Source organism: Sinocyclocheilus rhinocerous, unplaced genomic scaffold, assembly GCF_001515625.1.
Source record: "Sinocyclocheilus rhinocerous isolate Xijiao unplaced genomic scaffold, SAMN03320098_v1.1 scaffold468, whole genome shotgun sequence".
Classification (NCBI taxonomy): Eukaryota; Metazoa; Chordata; class Actinopteri; order Cypriniformes; family Cyprinidae; genus Sinocyclocheilus; species Sinocyclocheilus rhinocerous.
In genome coordinates this window covers 487,363-505,746 of record NW_015635305.1, presented here as the reverse complement: position 1 = coordinate 505,746, position 18,384 = coordinate 487,363, and the positions used below count along the sequence as shown (strand labels likewise).

Below are 18,384 nucleotides of genomic sequence, written 5' to 3'. Positions count from 1 at the left end.
AAAAGTTGCCCATTTCCTTTATTGTTAGTCACCCAGTTTCAATATTCAGTATAATGCCTGAATATATTTAACAGAGGTAATTAAATGGCGCTCTTGACGGATTTACCACATCAGATAGAGTTGATACAGAATGAGGAGGAATGCAAAGCTTGCCAAGTAGCAAATGACTTATTCAGTTACTTATAGAGCCAAGTGCATGAGGAAACAGACAGCTACGTCTTTCATGTGGCACAACTAATCAATTTGTCGTAACAGTTTGTCATGTTGCCACTTCCTTGCCCTTTGATGGGTTGTGATATTCTTTACTGATCTGTCATTTGTGTATAACAGTGAAGGACAGGAGTAGTACAGGATGCAAATGAAGAAGGCAATATTTGCACCACTTTAGTGTGTGGTATTTAAAACTGCATTTTATTCATTTATTCAAAATTTGCCTGCATTTTCGTATCATCTATTTTTGATTAACTTAATTTAATTTATTAAAAACTCAATTTATTAATTAAGTACTGCAAACCAGTATTCAATATTCAAGTGGTTGACATTCATTTAGGTTTATGTTTAGCTGTGCAGGGCCATGCAGCAAACTGACAGTTGCCCTTTAAAGCAACTTCCTCTCAGTCCTGAGGATACTAAGAGTTGGAGATCATATTCAGTAAAGTTTTGGGCAGCATGCATGCTTTCTCTGCCTAATGAAACCTGGGAGAATCTAGCTTGCCCACAGACACACAGGAGGATCAAGGCCTAATATTATGCTAACGTATGCGTGTCGAACAATGGCTTTCTCCACAGGACTGTGCACCAGAGCCAGTCGACACATGAGATCAGTGCAGAGACTTAACTCCAATGAGATGAGCTATAAGGATTAATGCAATTAGATAATGACATCACCCACGTTAACGATGACAGACGGCTTCCTGAGCCAATAGCAGTCCGAGGAGGGTTGAACCTAAGAATACAACAGAGCAGAGAGAAGGAGAAAGCAAAAACACGGAGGCACAACCACTGGGACGTAACACTACCTTAGTGCGTTCGGAGGAAAACTTCTGCGGTTGCATCTCGATGAACAAGACCACTTGCAGGAGGAAGAATCGGGTAATTATCCTGGATGGTGACTGAAGTGACTGTGATGACTCCCTGACAATGTGGCTGCAGTAATTTTGGCTCAGTGATATATTATAGACAACATGGATTTCAAATTATTTAAGCTGTGAGCTTTATTTGTTTATTACAACAGTTACAACATTTGTACAAAACACTGATTTATTCCGGAACGAAACTGGTGACGGTCTAAATCAGGCTCTTTTTAAATACAATATTTACAGCACACATTATTGGTTAATTATTTATCTATTGTTGCTAAATACATAAATGACAAGTCAAATGTCTTTTGTTGGTGAACAATTTCCTTTTATATTTGAAAAAAAAAAAGTATATATATGTATATATTTATTTTTTTTCAAGAGTATCACATGCACAATGGTCATAGCAAGTGCATCAGAAGTGATGGACAAGTTGTTTTCCATTAGTGTATCATGAACATTTGACTGATGATTGACTAGCTGCCCGAGGTTGTTAATTTAGGTTGGCGTCCCATTACAGTGGCAGGGCAGCTCGGCTGGAGCTCTGGAATTTTAATCAGTCTTTGGGAGTTTTGAGGGGGAGGTGTCTGATTCACTGGACCAGTTAAGGACAAGCTTTATATTTAGAACACATCCGCTCATGGAACCATCTGAATAATACAGTAGTGACCACCAACATAATGAGCTGAACGAACTCGGCAGCAGACTGTATGACAGGGAAGTTAGAAAGGGCTTTTCAAGCTCTACAAGAAGTACCTTTTGATCTCATTATAAGAAGATACTATCCATCTTTTAAAAACACATTATGAACATTATTAAGTTACTGTTTAATATACTTTGACAAATCTCAAGATGGCACACGTTTTTATAAGAATATCCATATTTGTTTTAATCCTTGGGTCCTTGGGTGTGCGATTTCTGTTTTTTATGAGTTATTGGTTTTGATGCCCCGTGGGTCTTCATATTCAGTAGGTTTTTCTAGGTCACCAGTAGCTAACGTCAAAAGCGTTTATTTGATGTCATGCAGCTGACTGCATTGCTATGGCAACAGCAAAAGCTTTTATGCCCACATGCACCCTTTGAAATAGTGAGTCTTCAAAAGAGGAGAAATCATTTTCAGACGACACTGCATCAAGACCTCTGTGTTTTCAAGGTATATTTTAGTTTAACTAGTGATGTTTTACTCATGTTGAACAGTTCTAAATTTCTCATAGTATTGTAAATCATGTTTGTGTGAATGTGCCCCATGTTGGTGAGGATTTCCTATCTATTTTGAGACATAAAAAAGAGGCGCACTTCTGCTACAAGAAAAAGAGCTAGGATGCCTCGGGGGTGAGTAAAACGCAGCCTAACTTTCATTTTGGGGTAAACTAACTCTTTAATGTGTAATTATGACAAAAAGTCATCATTATGACATAAAAAATCAAATTGAGATACTAATTCATAAATATGAGATTAAAAATTCTGAATTTCAACATAAAAAAGACCAAATATGAATTTATTATGTCTTACTTTTGACAGTAAGACAAAAGTCCCCCCCCCCCATACAAATACAAAGCAACTTGTATAAAACATATGATTAAATCCAGATAGCAGATTTAATCACGTTTCCAGTGAGCATCAGCAATTCCATAAATAACCAAATATATAATGAAACATTTTGAGAATACTTTATTTAATGAAGTAGCCTATCTGTCAAAGTGGTTTGTCTTCTGTAGTAAGTGCACTTATATGTCAGTGCTTGTGCAGAGAAATCCAGGATTATCATGGAGTCTGCCAGGCTCTGGTGCACTGCCAACTGATGCAATGCCGGTTGGTCAATCTAACGATGATGCATTATGTAACGAGTCAGGACTTGTTATTGAGCTCCTTATTTGGCCTATACAGTGCTTCTCAACTGCTGTATCATGGCCAAAAATCAGAAGTCTGTTCTGATGCACTAATTAAATATAGTATATAATTAGGATAACTTTATGAGAGAATATTGTTCCCGTATCTTTTATTGTTGTTTTGTTTATTTGCAAATAATCACTTGGTAGAAGCTAGTCAAATTACATGACATACCAACGTCCTTGATGATAAATGATAGTGTGTTCTGTGTGGTCACTTATTTATAAGTCACTTATTTATACAGTAGAAACAGTAAAATTGTGAAATATTATTACAATTTAAAATAACTGTTTTCTCTTTTAATATATGTTTTGTTTGTGATGGATGAATTTTGAAGTTGAATTTTCAGCAGCCATTGCTCCAGTCTTCAGAGTCACATGATCCTTCAGAAACCATTTTAATAGGCTGACTTTGTGCTCAATAAACATTTCTAATGATTATCAATGTTAAAAACAGTTAATACAGTTAAACTTAATATTTATGGAAACCCTGTTTTTTTTCAGGATAATAAGCTCAAAGAACAGATTTGAGATCTTTTATAACAACAAGTGTCTGTACTGTCACTTTTGATTGATGAAATGTGTCCTTGGTGAATAAAAGTATTAATTTCTGTAAAATTTATATTACTGACAACAAACTTTTTGAACTGCATTGTATGACAAATATATTATTAAAAAAATAGTTGCCTCTTGATCTTAGAATACTATGACTTTTGACTCGTCTAGAGCAACTCTCTCTTCTTTCGGACAGAATTCTTTAGTTCTCTGAGGTTTATTCACACCTGTCTTGTTTGGTTCGATTGAATCGAACTCAGGTTCGTTTCCCCCTTTGGTGCGGATCTTTTGGGCAGGTGTGAATACAGCAGTCGCACTCAGGTGCGCACCAAACAACCGTACCAAGACCCAGCTGAAGAGGTGGTCTCGTTCCGCTTCCAAACGAACTCTGGTACGGTTGAATGGATGAACCAATGAATGGATGACCTTAAGCACACGTGTGGTTTAGTTTACAGTTTCTGGTTCACTTGCAAAAAGGGCAGTGTGAAAGCGAACCGCACCAAACAAAAAAAATCAACATTGTATTTGGTTCAGACCAAAGCAAGTGAACTAGCGGATTTTCCTGGTGTGAATACACCCTGAGTAAACATGTGAACATTCCTGTGGTAAGCTTCATGGAAGTTGAAGAACAATGGTTAAGGGTATATTCGTATGAATAACCTACCCACTTGTATGTGCCTGCTTCAGATTTAATGCTGGCAGAACGAGGTACTTGAATGTAAAATGTACCATCTGGTTCTTCAGCACACTGTAATACACTGTGAGCAAAGAAAGTCTTTCTCATGCTCATGAGGTGTTTGGCTAATTAGGAGGGAGGTGTCATATGTTGTTTAATAGTTTTTTTCAATTCCAATGCCTATACTTAAAGTACCATTTTCTATGTTTTCCTATATTTCTTAAATTCGTCAGCAGATAACATGTGCCCTTTATCCTTAGCAATGTTTTTACAGACACAATGCAGTGTTCACTTTAAAGGACCACAGCCTTTATACAATAAAGTCTTATCCTCTTGTAAAAAAGATTTACGCGTCTGTCTCTGCTACAGTGTTGGCACAAACACACTCTGCACCAGGGTTGCCAGGTTTTCACAACAAAACCCGCCCAATTGCTACTCAAAACTAGGCCAAAACTCGCCCAATCGCATTTCGAGGGGGATCCCCCGGTAAAAATCACATTCCGGTGGGGTAAAATACACGTTTTTGGTGGGGTTCCCCTGGTAAAATTCGCATTTTAGGGGCTAAATATCACATTATTGGGGTCGCTTAAACCTGCGGACATGAAAAACAACCTGTGGCAACAGTGTGAAAGTAGCCCAATTCCGTGGGAAAACCGCGGAATTGGCAACACTGCTCTGCACCAGATCGCATCAGCACAAAGATGCATAAAAAGAAACCAACCCTGTGTCAAAGGGAAAAACAAAATAGGAAGGCTTTAAATTCACACTGCGTTGACATTGTGAAACAAAGTGTTGGTTTTGTGTGGGGGGGAAGCGCCTACACGCAAGCTGTTCTGCTCGTAAACATGGGGCCAAGTGACCTTCCTCTGAGGATGTTTGTCTTCCAAGGAAAGTCTGCTTTGATGACTAACTGACTCAGCACTTTTGTACTGGCTGCGTTATGCCCGTGTTATGGATGGGCTACCACAGCCCCCGGCTCCTCCTAAGATGAATTCCTCTTGTTTAAACTGCAATAACAAACAACCTTTTGTTTTTAATGACCTAGAACACTGACGCAGTGCATCTTCAAGAATTTACATCTTTGTTCAAAGTGCGTAAGTGTTATGAAAACAGAAGGTCAAGGGACCAATGAATGGATGAATAAAGTGTTCAGGAATGTTTTGTACATGTAAAGCCATTGACACGATCCAGTGCTAAACCTGTTCTAGTTGCTCTGTGATTCTGAAGATATTTTAAAGACAAAACACATTTATACATTTGCCTGATGTTTTCATCGAAGATGTACAATTTGTCTCTCTAGCCATGTTTAATGCAACCAAATATTCCATTTGTAAACAAATTGATAGCTCAACTGGATTGAAAATCCACTTCAATTGAGCTCTATCTGAAAAGAAACTTGGAAAGGATGCTATAGACCTGAAATAATCCAATCAAAAAGAATAAATTAAGCATGTGAACGATTGAATTGACTATCTTCTCAATCGGATTAAAAAAAACAAACTTGTGCCTATGTTTACATACGTTTAAGTCATATGATCATGCCTGTGTTTTTTTTAATCTCTTGTGTTTTGAACTGGTCAGTGGAGTAGACTGACCTAAAAAAAAGCTCTTCTGACATATATTTAGCTTACTTTTTAGATGTGTCAAAGGCAAAAATGACAATTATGCTTGTGGTAGCTCCAGTGACATTGCAGTGTTATTTTTCTGGTTCTGAAAGCGGCAACATTTTGTGTAATGTAACATGTAATGCATATGTAAAAGAAAATGTGAATTTTATTGTAAAGTTTGTTTCATATAAACAGCTTTCAGAATCTGAAATTGGATTGCATTCATTCCGATTGGCAAAAATGCAACCTGGTCTCATAAAAATACGTACCTCTGTGTACTTTTTGTGCAACACCGTTTTTACGTACCTTACTGCATGTTTCGCCGCAGTTTCAAAGAGAAATGTCCACTGAGAGGAGCTAAAACACGGGTTCAATATGTGAACCCACTGTTTTGTCGAACCGTGGTTACACGGGATTCGAACCGGAGCTCCTCGCCTCTCAAGTACGTCTCCGTACTCCGTGAGCTACCCAACAAACCTACCATTGATGAAAACCCATAGATATAAAACTAAACTTTTTACTTTTAAGTTTTACTGCCTCTAGTGTTCATTTATTTTGGAAACTGCAGTGATGTGTACTAATTGGTACGTATTTCACTTCTCGCTAAAAAGTGCCCCCAGGTACGTTTATGCCATGAGACCAGGTAGCAAAAATGAGTGCATGTAAACATACCTACTGTGTAAAGCACCACTTTAGATGAAGTCTGGAAATTTCTCAATTTTTATCCCACCACAACTTTAGCAGCTCTGACGTCCAGCGTCACTCTTGAACATGTGTGAAATGGCTTTCAAATAAGAAACGTCTTTGAGAATGTAACCATTAAACATTCAATCTGTGCAGTGTGATTGTGTCTGACACGCATTATCTTTCAGTCTTTCATGGCTGCTCAAATCGCTCTTTGTAATATTATTTGCATGCCTCCAAGCTCTTCCCACTTCCATTCAGCAGTTCAGAAGGAAATAACTTTGGCTTAGAGACTTATGGACCTGGCTTAGAAATTACACTGGCCAAGATACCATTGAACAGTTTAAGAGGATTAACTAAATCTAAAGTGTTATCTTGTATCAGTGAACCTGAGGCTCAGAATCAATGATCAAGAGCAATCTTATACTGGTCAAAGTGAAGGAACAATACACTAAATTTCACCAAATCTTTATAGTTACTTTGCACTTACAGTGGCCTCAAAAAGTATTTGGACACTTAAACCACACTTAGGAATATTTGAATTTTTTTGCATTAACAAAACATCAAAATATGGCAAACAATTGATACCAGAGCTTTTTTTTTTAGCACTATTGTAACTTCTCTGAGCAGTGTTTAAAATGATTTTGACAATGAAAGAGTTTCCATTTTTCAGCTGCTTCACTGAAGATCATGGGGGATGTGTACACTTGCCTTCTGCATCTCATTTATACGTTAGGGCCTTTCACACCACTTTAGTTCCAGAACTAAATGTACAGTACTTTTAATGGATTTTAATCTGTGTACTTTTGTTTAGACCGCCGACTGAATTCTAAAAGAAAGTTTAGTTTTAAATGTTAATTTATGTGGAATTCACCTGATGACTCTCACATGTCCATCAGATTCACTTATGGCACATCAACTCCCAGGAAAGCCCCTCACTCCCACTCACTGTAGTTTTTCAGGCATCTAAAACCTGCTTTCATCTAATAGCTGTCATGTGTCCGATTGCATTGTTTCACAGAGAGAAATAGTAACCTCACCCTTGTGAAATCCCCACGTTCTCTTTTCATTTCCTCTTTCTCCCAATTCTCTTCTAAGAGAAATGTGTTGTACATAATGAAGTCAACCAAATGAAACCAGCTGATTGGAAACCTCAGGATATGGCATTTACTGCATACATTTCTGTGTTGTGGGGAGAAAATAATTTTCCATGATACAGAATCTGAATGAACTTCTTGTATCCTAGGAAATCCCTTTTAACAAGTGAAAATGCAAGTCTAGAGGGTTTATTCATGAATAATACCTTATAATTGGCAACATTGTGTATTAGAGAAGATAAACTGAGCTATGGCTTTACTTAACCAGGGTTTCCGCGGGGTCTTAAAAAGTCTTAAATTTGAGCTTAAAAATCCTGCAGAAACCCTGTTAACTAAGCAGTGTGAGCTTTAGACTAGACAAAAACGGTATGTTTAGCCTGAAGGAATTATTCGAAATGTCTTTTTTTTTTATTCGTTGCCCTTCTCTTTTCAGTAAAAAGAGAAAGATGATGTTTTATGCATGCCTTATTATAGCCTGTGGCAAGCTAAGAATTTTTCTTCTAGGTGAGATTAGATATGTTAAGTAATTTGTTAAATTGTTCAACAGGATAATAGGCTTCAAATTTGCATGCGTGCATTGCCTTTGATTGCTTCATGTTTACAAACCTTTCAACGACAAACTGTAAGTCTGCAGCAGCAGATAATAACTTCCTTCTTCTGTGATTATGAAAAGCTGACCTGTATGGAAATGTGCACTTTGCATCTATTATTATTTTTGTAATTTTCTCTTTCTTTTTTGTTTAAAGGCTTTTTAGGTCCTGTGTGGTGAAACCAAACAAATTAGCTCTTTATTATAAACAGTTTGCCTCAACTATGTTATATATCACAATATATATGCACAAATATACACATTTGTGTTTATATGATTATGCCACCAAAAAAAAATCACATAGCAACATTGTTAGTAAAAGTATTAAAATGTATTGTCTATAATAATGTCATTTCTTTGCTACATACTGCATCATTTATATTCATGTTGCATCCGTTTTTTGAGTTCCTCATGATTATGAATTGAGACCAAATGTGTGAATAGTGTCCAGTTGGGGGGCAGATGTTTGTTCTTCAGTCAGGAGACTGTGGCTTCGGACATGCAATCTTTTATCTTGTGTGTATTTTGAGAGTCATGCTGAGATCGTGTGATGAAACGTCCATCCACCCAATAAAATGTCTACTAAAATATTAGACAGAGAGACATTTGCATGGAAGCACTGGTAGATATAGTGAAGGTCTGTATGTATCATAAAATATGACTTGAGTGTTTCTAATGTTCAGTTTGAAGTGCACAAATGAAGCTCTGAACTGATAATTGGTGTTTGAGAACAGAGTAAATTAAGTTTGACTTGAATGTGTTGCATGGGGAAACTTTAAATGATAAACATAATGAGGTAATTAGAAGCTAATCTTAAATGGAGATGAAGCTCTAAATATAGCATGGGAGATGTTTATGCATGTGTAAGAGTTTTGATCAGCTTTGATCTGTTTTACTCAACCAGAGCTGGAGGAATTGCAGTTTAATCATTCTTTAAAACTTCAAAAAATGTTTGCTCTCATAAATAGGTAATTGTTTGCCTCATTTTTTGACTGTTAGCAGAAAATGTAAGCCATGCCAGTTGAAACGCACGCTCTCTGATACATAAAAGAAGAAAGTGAGAAGATACTGCCCTTCATCATCATCATCTACTATTGAGCAATAGATCAGGTTTTGATTTTTCCCAAAAACACTTTTTAACAGGGCTTAACCAGTACAATTTAATGTTGACCTTGCGAGATGAGACTCAAAGACATATGTTCTTTATAATGGGGGAAAAAAACTCCCAATTTGAATGAAAGGCACACGTGTGCCACAACGGATTATGGGTCATAAAAGGTGTCAGTTTCAATTGCATTAAACTGACTGTGACCACATAATTGATAAAGGTAATGGTGCACCTGTGTCTCATGAGGTTGTCATTTTATACATGCTACAAATCATGTAGTCCAAAGACAGTTATTCTGTCCATATGTGAATGTCTGAAAAAAAGGATTGCTAAAATCGTAGCCGTATGTAGTAGAACTTTTCTACATGCATGAGTGTGTCAGTGTGTGATAGAGGGATAAAGAGAGAGCAGTCAAGCAGACGACTCTTCCCAGGGCAATAATAGTTCCCTCGGGTGTGTGAGTGAGAACGGGAGAGGACAGGTGCAGGGGCCGACTGCGCTCTCAACACTGTGACTAATGGCGCTGAGAGGCAGAGTAGGACAGAGAGAAGACAGAAATGATGAGAAGAGGATGACTGTGGCTGGGGGGGAGTTGAGTGACTTTGACTCGTGGGAGTGTGCCTTTCACTCTGCACCCGCCATGAAGTGACTCTCACTGTCAAGTGATGGACAAATTACATTGTTACTGTAAATGAAATCTAGGACAGCATCCATGGGTATTTCAACATGAAGTACTTATATAGAACAGGTTTTTAGGGATGTTTTAGAAGTGATTCACATGCCAAAGCATGTCTCAGAAAACTTTTTGCTTTCTTAAAACTGTAAAAATGTATTAAAATAGATTCAGTAGATATTAGAAAATAATAAATGATGTGGATTAATTTTAGGATTGCTTTCAATTTGTTTTTAAGAAAAGAAAACTAAATATATTTATATATAGTGGAATACACTTTTAGCAGAATGTATGTGCTCAGTGAGTTAGTTGTTTATTAATACATGAGTTAAGCATATTGATATATGTGTAAGGTGTAAATAAATTTGGTTTTCTCTATCTATCTATCTATCTATCTATCTATCGTTCTATCGTTCTGTCTTTCTATCCTTCATCGTATTGTTCTATCTATCGTTCTATTTATTGTTCTATGTATCTATTGTTCTAGCACTCTATCTATCGTTATATTTATTGTTCTGTCATTCTATCTTTTGTTCTATCGTTCTATCTATCGTTCTATTTATTTTTCTATCTCTCTATCGTTCTATCTATTGTTCTAGCATTCTATCTTTAATTCTATTTATTGTTCTGCCATTCTATCTGTCGTTCTATTATTCTAAGTCAGGTGTGTTCAGGAAGAAAGTTAGAAATTGCCATGGCCAAACCAATTACACAAATGTTCTCTGCAGTCACAAAAGGAAATTGTTGGGTCTTAGGAGAATATGACAGATAGGGTTGAAATTCGCTGATTTACAACCAGGTAAGAGGAAACATTCTGGAAGCTTACATGAATAGTATAATTACCCAAACACTGCACAGACAGGGACAAATGTACCTATAGTATTTGTATGAGCACTGCTGTGTCTGTAAAACATCCCATCTTCTTTCTCCTCCTCCCTGATGAGTCTGATTGACGTGCTTGAGACTTTGAGTCAAGCAACTATTGTCAGACTTTTTTGTGTTTCTACATGTTTTGTGTTAGGGTTTGGTGTGCTGACACAATTTGAGAAAGTTCAGCAGAAGGCTACAGTTATGGGTTTTAAAGCTGTCACACAGTTAAGAAGTAGGCTAGATTTTCTTTGTTACTCTCTTCGATATTGCTTTCTGTATTGTTGACGTTCTTTGGTTTCCATGCTAAAAACAAACATTCATGTAAAAATTAATTACTGAACTCTAAAAACAAGCTCAGAGCTCTAAAATGTTATTTAGGTACTGTATATTTGATCAAATTTAGGTAGAGTGATTATACATATATCATGTTATTAAAGGGGTCATGAACTGAGAAAGCAAAATTCCCTTGATCTTTTGACACATAAGTGGCCATTGTACTATAACACATCCTGTAAGTTTCAGAACTCAAAACTTTCTCGTTAGTCTTATATTGAAGCCAGTCTGCCAAAATGACAGTTTGTGGAATGTGCCACTTTATGACGTAAAAACATACACAACTGTTAGCCAATCATAGCATTGGGCGTTTACCTCCGAGTCTACAATCTGCCATGTCTATTCATACAGTGCGTTCATATGAGCGGGGTCAAAACAGGAAAGAAAATAGCCTATTACTTTTAAATGACGATGTTTTTTAAAATCTTGATTACATTATAAGTGGACCTCAGGGAACAGTATAAAATAAAAAACAAAGGCAGTTCATGACCCCTTTAAACACAGTCTCAAATGGTACCACAGCATGAAGCTAAAACATGTTCTCAGGTAGTGAAAGTAGAGGGTCAATTTTATAGACCGACGTTGTTGTTGTGTTGAGTGGTAATTAACTACTGAATATTAAATCTGACTCATTGATCAATAGTCAAAGACGTTGATTCACTTTGTTTTTGTTTCATTTAGATGTGTGTGTGCTTATTAGTCGGTAAGGTGATTGTTAAGTTTGGGTATTTGAGGTAGGATTAAGGAATCAAAAATTTGGTCATGGAGAATCAGTACTAATAAAGAGCCAAAGAGTAGATTTTAAATAATTTCCCATGTTTAAACTAGATTTTAAATGAGTTTTCCTTTGCTTTATTTATACACCCTTATATGTTATTGTTTCTGAATAATATTAGTTATGTAAGCAAGTATGTTTTTTTATACAAGCAAAATACTGTGTTAGAGTACTCATGTGCGCCATGTCAATGTGTCATAACCTTCACCTCTTAGGATTTTCTTAAAGACTTTTTCAAGTTTTTAAAGCCTGATCTCAGATCTTTTTATCAGTTCATATATGTTACATGTTGTATTGTGGATGAGCATATAAAACAGTGTCTGAATGTTGCTCAGTAAACAACTGTCATAGAAACGTTACCCAACAGGAAACGGCTGAACACAGAGTGTGGTCGCCACTGGAAACCGTTAATAAAACCACAGTTAGTTCCAAAACATAGCCAAATAGACAAAAGGAGAGGTCAGTGGAATCATCAAGTAAAATATTAAGCATTCAGTTGCCTGGCATTGAAAAAGTTCTGACCCCATCTTGGAATATAAAAGATCCTCAGAAGGTCATGATGTCCCAGCTGATGATTCTGCGTCATCACTAAGGCATGATAACTATTCCATTGCTTAAGTTCTTGCAGAGTTATGTCTGAATAAAGCTTTTTTTTTTTTTTACTGAGGAGCAGTTATAGTGTTGCAAAAGCACCATCGTGAGGATGAAATAACTAGGAAGTTTAGGGCCTTTTTACAATAATAAGAAGAATTGATTGCAATATTATTAGAATGAGGTTTCCAGTGTATTAAAAAAAAAATACCATACTTAAATGATTTTAACGGAATTCATCTCTGGATGGAAATTGAAGTAGCATTACAGACAATTAATGTAATTACTTGAAATGTGTCCTGTAATTTTCTAGCTTTGTGAATCCATATTCATGTGAAGTAAAAAAAAAAATTACTTACTGGATAGGCACACTGGTCAGCATAAAGATATTTAATATTTACGTCATGGATGTGATCCCTGAAGTCTATTCTAAATATTTTATTTTGTTCTCTACATAGAAACAATGAACAGTGACATTTATGAAAGAAATTGCCATTAATCAAAACAGCTGCATGCGATTGTTGGTCCATTTGTATTTTATTCAGCATCTGCATGGCCAATATACATTCTAATGGTATAATATTTACCCACAAAGAGCAGATGAGCCTTATACAGCGCTGACTGACATGTCAGTGCATTATGTAATGACTTCCACAGCTGTGAAAAACATGCTCTCCTCCCTTCTTACAATTTGTATTACAGCTAGACATATCAGCAAGCTGCCTCTCTTGGTTAAAGTGAAGTTGTACAGAGACATGCATGCTGAGAAGAAAGTGAACATGAGCAGGTGCACTGGTAGAGGTGTCTTGACTGACAGCACAAGGGCAGGGGTTTGCGTCCCAGGCAGAGATGGGCTTTGAAAGCTCTCGGTCAACACTGTGCTTTCAGCATGGAGCCCAGTTTTGTTGTCTGTATTTATTGTCCAGGTTAACTTTTGTTTTTTAGACGTTGTGTGTCTGTACCTTTTTAACTTTAGCTTTGGTTGAAGTAAATTGTAATTTTGTTCTGATGCATCTTTTAATCATGAGTTCAAACAGTAATTGGCGTACTCCCTGCAGTACTGCTGCAGACCCCCTGTTGAACACTGTTGAACAGATGTAAAGCTTTAATCCTGATTCTACATTTTGAGCTTATGTTGTTTATGAGTGTATTACATCATGGCTTACTGCAGAACTGAGAATCACTCGATTACGGTTGTGCACGAAGCAGTTTATCGTGATGAAACAGGCTGCGTTTCAAAATGGTCACAATGACTGAGCGTACAGTTTCATCAGAATAGATCCAGTGCCACATTCATAAATAATGAGTAATTCATGTCAGTGTCATATGGTGTTCACCTATTGCAAATAAATATTTAATGTGACTTCCACACGACATGATGGTAAAGGCTTTGAAGTTCTTTTAAACAGACAACCATTTTAAACATGCTCTATTATTGTTGCTTCTAGTATATAGTAAATATCAATATCCTTTTAGCTGCAGTATCAGTCTTCAGCATAATCTGAACCTGTGAAGTCTGTCACTGTAAATAGCATTTAAATGTAAGTTGGGTTATCATTCTCACTGGTACCCTCTCTTCCTTTTACATAACTGATGTGGATTATGGATAGTGGTGTGGAGCAGATGATTTTGTTTAAAGGGGTCATATGATGCGATTTCAAGTTTTCCTTTCTCTTTGGAGTGTTACAAGCTGATTGTGCATAGATAAGATCCCCGAAGTTGCATGACCCCTTTAACCGTGGCTTGTGTACTGCAAACACGTACCAGCTTCATCACTGTGTCTGTCCCGCGACTCTGTTCCCCTTTCGGGCTCTGTCTTTACATTTATTTTGAAAGATGAAGCTCGCGATTATGGTAAGGGGCGTTACATTTCCGACGAGTGCTTGCGGTGTTCGGCCAATCGCAATGCACTGGGTCAGCTGGCCAATCAGAGCAGACTGCGCTTGTCGGAAGGAGGGACTTTGTAGAAAACGAAGCGTTTGAGAGAGGCGGGGCATAGAGGACCTACAATAATGTACAGTATTTGAAAAAGAATGTGTTTTTTGAACATTAAAGCATGTCAACATATTCTGTTACACCAAATACACAAAATAATGATCTTTAAAAAAGCATCATATGACCTCTTTAAAAATATTAGTAATTTTAATTTGCAAATAATGTAACACAACCCTTGCCACGTTAAAAATATTACATTTAACAAGACATGTATAAAGCATTTTACAAAGCGGAGAGATTATGATAGGGAGGGTGTGTGTGTTTTGATAGCTCTCTCTGGTTGGGATGGGCTGCACAGCTTCCTTTTCACTTCTCACCTCCCTGGGAAAACAGCATGAGCACACACAGGTAGGTTTGAATGTGACTAGAATCACCAGATCTTTTTTTACAGAAAAATACAAGGACCCTCAATCGCTAATAAGGATATTTCTGTTCTGAAAGGATTTGTTATACTGATAAGAGTTTATCATTCTATAACAATCCTTTTCAAACCGTAACATCCACATGGATTCATAGGGGTGTTGATTCATAGCAGTGTTTGGGTCATAGGGTCACGTCACAGCTGAAATGTGCTCAGTAGTTTCCTAAAAGTTGGATTTCAGGAAGTTTTCATCACTTGATTTAATATTATATATTAACTTTAGCATTTCCATTGAAGAAGTTGTGATTTCACACTGTTATGTTATTTAATACTAATCGTGTACAAATGTCAGAGAAATACATTTTATGAGGAATGTACCTTTTAGGAGAACTAATAATAAGCTTTTGTTTTCTGTTACCAACTTCTTCTTAGAAAAATGTATTTCGTATTGTGTGGGGAAAGACTTTGATGAATTCCATAAAAATCTGAACTTCCATTCTACACAAATGTGGGATGGCAAGCTGTGTTTACTGATCACTTTGTCTCAATGGCTATTTTAAGAAAAGCTATATTCAAAACAAGCTAAACAGGAAGGAAAAAAGGGCCTCATGCTCCTGTCCGAGAACCCAAAACAGTACCAAAGTGCATAATAGGTACATTGTCCATCCAGTCCAACTTCCCCTCCTTTTCAGGAGATCTTGTGTAATCCGTCCCAATTTTCAGGTCTGAACATTAGCAGATCAAAAGGAGAATTAGTCTGGAAGTAAGAAGTGAGACATGATGGAAAGGTCATATGTTCCTACACAGAAATTTGGCTGTTTTTATCTCCAAAATGTGCAATCTCTCCATACCCTTTTATCAGGCAGATAAATCCAAGGCCGGCTCCATCTGGGACTGCTTTGTGTGGCATTTGGCGTGGCATGCCTGCCATCTGCGCTCGCATTGTTTCAGGCACTGGTGGCATGATGGCGAAGGCTGTGAGCGGGGTCAGAGCAGACAGCCTAGCGACCCGTTCGAATAGGCACACACAACCTAGAGAAACTTTTATGGAAACTGAGTGCATGCTGTTACATAAATAGTCTGAATTATGGCATCTTCACTTTTCCCCTGCCTCCAGTGGAGTCGCAGGCTGAAAGCGAGGGCAGTGGTTCTCGTCTGTTGACTTGGACGGCCATGAAAAGGGACAGTTCTTATGTAATCTGAACATATTATATTTTATGTGTGTGTGTGGTGGACTGTTTTGTCTCGTTATTTCATTCTACGGCACTGACATCATATCTGACCATTCCCAAGGGATGTGAGATTATCCAGTAGACGACTTTGAAAAATAGAAACAGCAGCTATGCAGCCAGTTGACTGAGCAAGTGTCATCTGCATTGGTGGAATTAATGAAAGAGTACAAACACACAAGTGGGCCTGTTCAGCTGTTCTGCATGGATGGTGGAAAGCGGCGGCCTCCCCCAGCCTTTACTGGGAACATCATTATGAGCGTCTACTGACAACAACATTTAGCCACTTAGCGGCATTCTCTGAAATCTGTGGGTGGAATCTCATGGTGATGTTCTGTGGAATGTATTTTCTGATAAGTACCTCATTATAATGTGACCATGGTTGCATGTACATTATTTTCTGATTAAAGGGATAATTCAACCAAAAATGAAAATTCTGTCTTTTTTACAGGCCATGTTCTGTTTAAGAGTTTATATTAGTGCTGTCAAACGATTAATTGCGATTAATCGCATATGACATTTCAAAATGTCTCACTTTCAACATTTGATATGTTATCTATATTCTATTGTGAATAAAATATAAGTTTATGAGATTTGTAAATTATTCCATTCCTTTTTTACCCACAATTTGTACAGTGTCCCAACTTTTTTGGAATTGGGTTTGTACTATGTAAACAAATCTTTTATTTTAGATGCGATTAATCGCGATTAATCATTTGACAGCATTAGTTTATATGCAAGAGCAGTACACAAGAGCATTAACAAAATGTTATAAATATAAGCTATGATGTTTTTTTTAATGTTTTTGAATATACTTCCTTAAAGTTTTACAACAGTAAAATTTTCACCCATTCCTGCATCTACCTTTTAAAAGTTTGGGGTCAGCACGATTTTTAAATGTTTTTAAAAGAAGTCTATCATGCTCACCAATGCATTTTTTAAAATAAAAAAATACAGCAAGACCAGTAATACTGTGAAATATAATTACAATTTAAAATAACAGTTTTCTAGCTGAATCTATTTTAAAATGCAATTTATTCCTGTGATTGCAAAGCTGAATTTTCAGCAGCCATTACTCCAGTCTTCAGTGTCACATGATCCTTCATAAATCATTCTAATATGCTGATTTGAATACATTTCGTATCATTATCAATGCTGAATCATATTTATTTGGGATTCTTCAAATGAACAGCATTTATTTGAAATAGAAACCTTTTGGAAAATTATTAATGTATTTACTGACACTTTTAATCAATGTAATGCTTCCTAGCTGAATAAAAGTAATTTCTTTCAAATAAAATGTCTTGTACTGACCCCAGACTTTTGAATGGTACAATATATGTCAGCTATGTTTATATTTCTAGAAACCAGAATATTGGCTTAATCTTGGTTATTGTTAATGTTGGTTAATGTGTTTACATGATGCTTGCCAATTTCTGAATATCCATGTGCATGTAAACGTGGTGATTGACGTTATCCAACTCACTACAATGTTTGTGTCTTTTGTCCCATTACATAATATTTATTTTCTATGAAGGTCTTCGTAGCCTTTGTTGATGAATGACTACACAAAAGCAGGGCAAAAACAAACTTCTTCCAGCATGCTTCAGTATAGTGTGACATACACACACTCTAAAAAATGCTGGGTTGTTTCAACCCAACTTTGGGTCAAATATGGACTAACCCAACCATTGGGTTAAAATTTTACATTAAATTTTTAACCCAAAAGTTGGGTTAGTCCATATTTGACCCAAAGTTGGGTTGAAACAACCCAGCATTTTTTAGAGTGCAGAAACGTAGTTATTAATAGAATATCAAGAATTGATTTCTCATGTATGTCTTGGGTACCCAAAATCTGAAGTGTAATATGAAGGCATGCAAGCGATGTGGACCCCTGACTGGTTAAGATTAGACCCTTGAAAATGTGACAAAACAATTCCTTTTCCCCAGGTGGTCTTCTTGTTTGTTTTGACAGAGGGGGGTTGGGATGGAATGTCAGCTCTCAAGCCGTCTCTACCCAGAAGGTGGAGGGAAGATGGGGGAGAAAGAGGGGAGGGTATGTGGGTCACAGGGAGTTTGTCTGGGTGGTGTCTTCTAGTTTCCTCCATTTCCTAACCTTCCCCCCATATATTAATGCCACTCCACATGCGCACACGCAATGTCTTACAGCTGCTGTTTCATATGCTTTGGGACCCCTCCCAAAGCACATAACATGATTCTCACAGCTCTTGTTCATAATGTGACTTTGTAGACGATTTTGGAGATTTGAATCA

General features: G+C 37.0%; 1 protein-coding gene across 1 annotated transcript in view; it reads left to right on the top strand.

Moving 5' to 3' along the window:
- The window catches only part of LOC107746854 (ras-GEF domain-containing family member 1B-A-like), a 68,955-nt gene that overhangs the window by 27,629 nt on the left and 22,942 nt on the right, over positions 1 to 18,384 (top strand). The gene's annotated exons all lie outside the window — the stretch shown is intronic.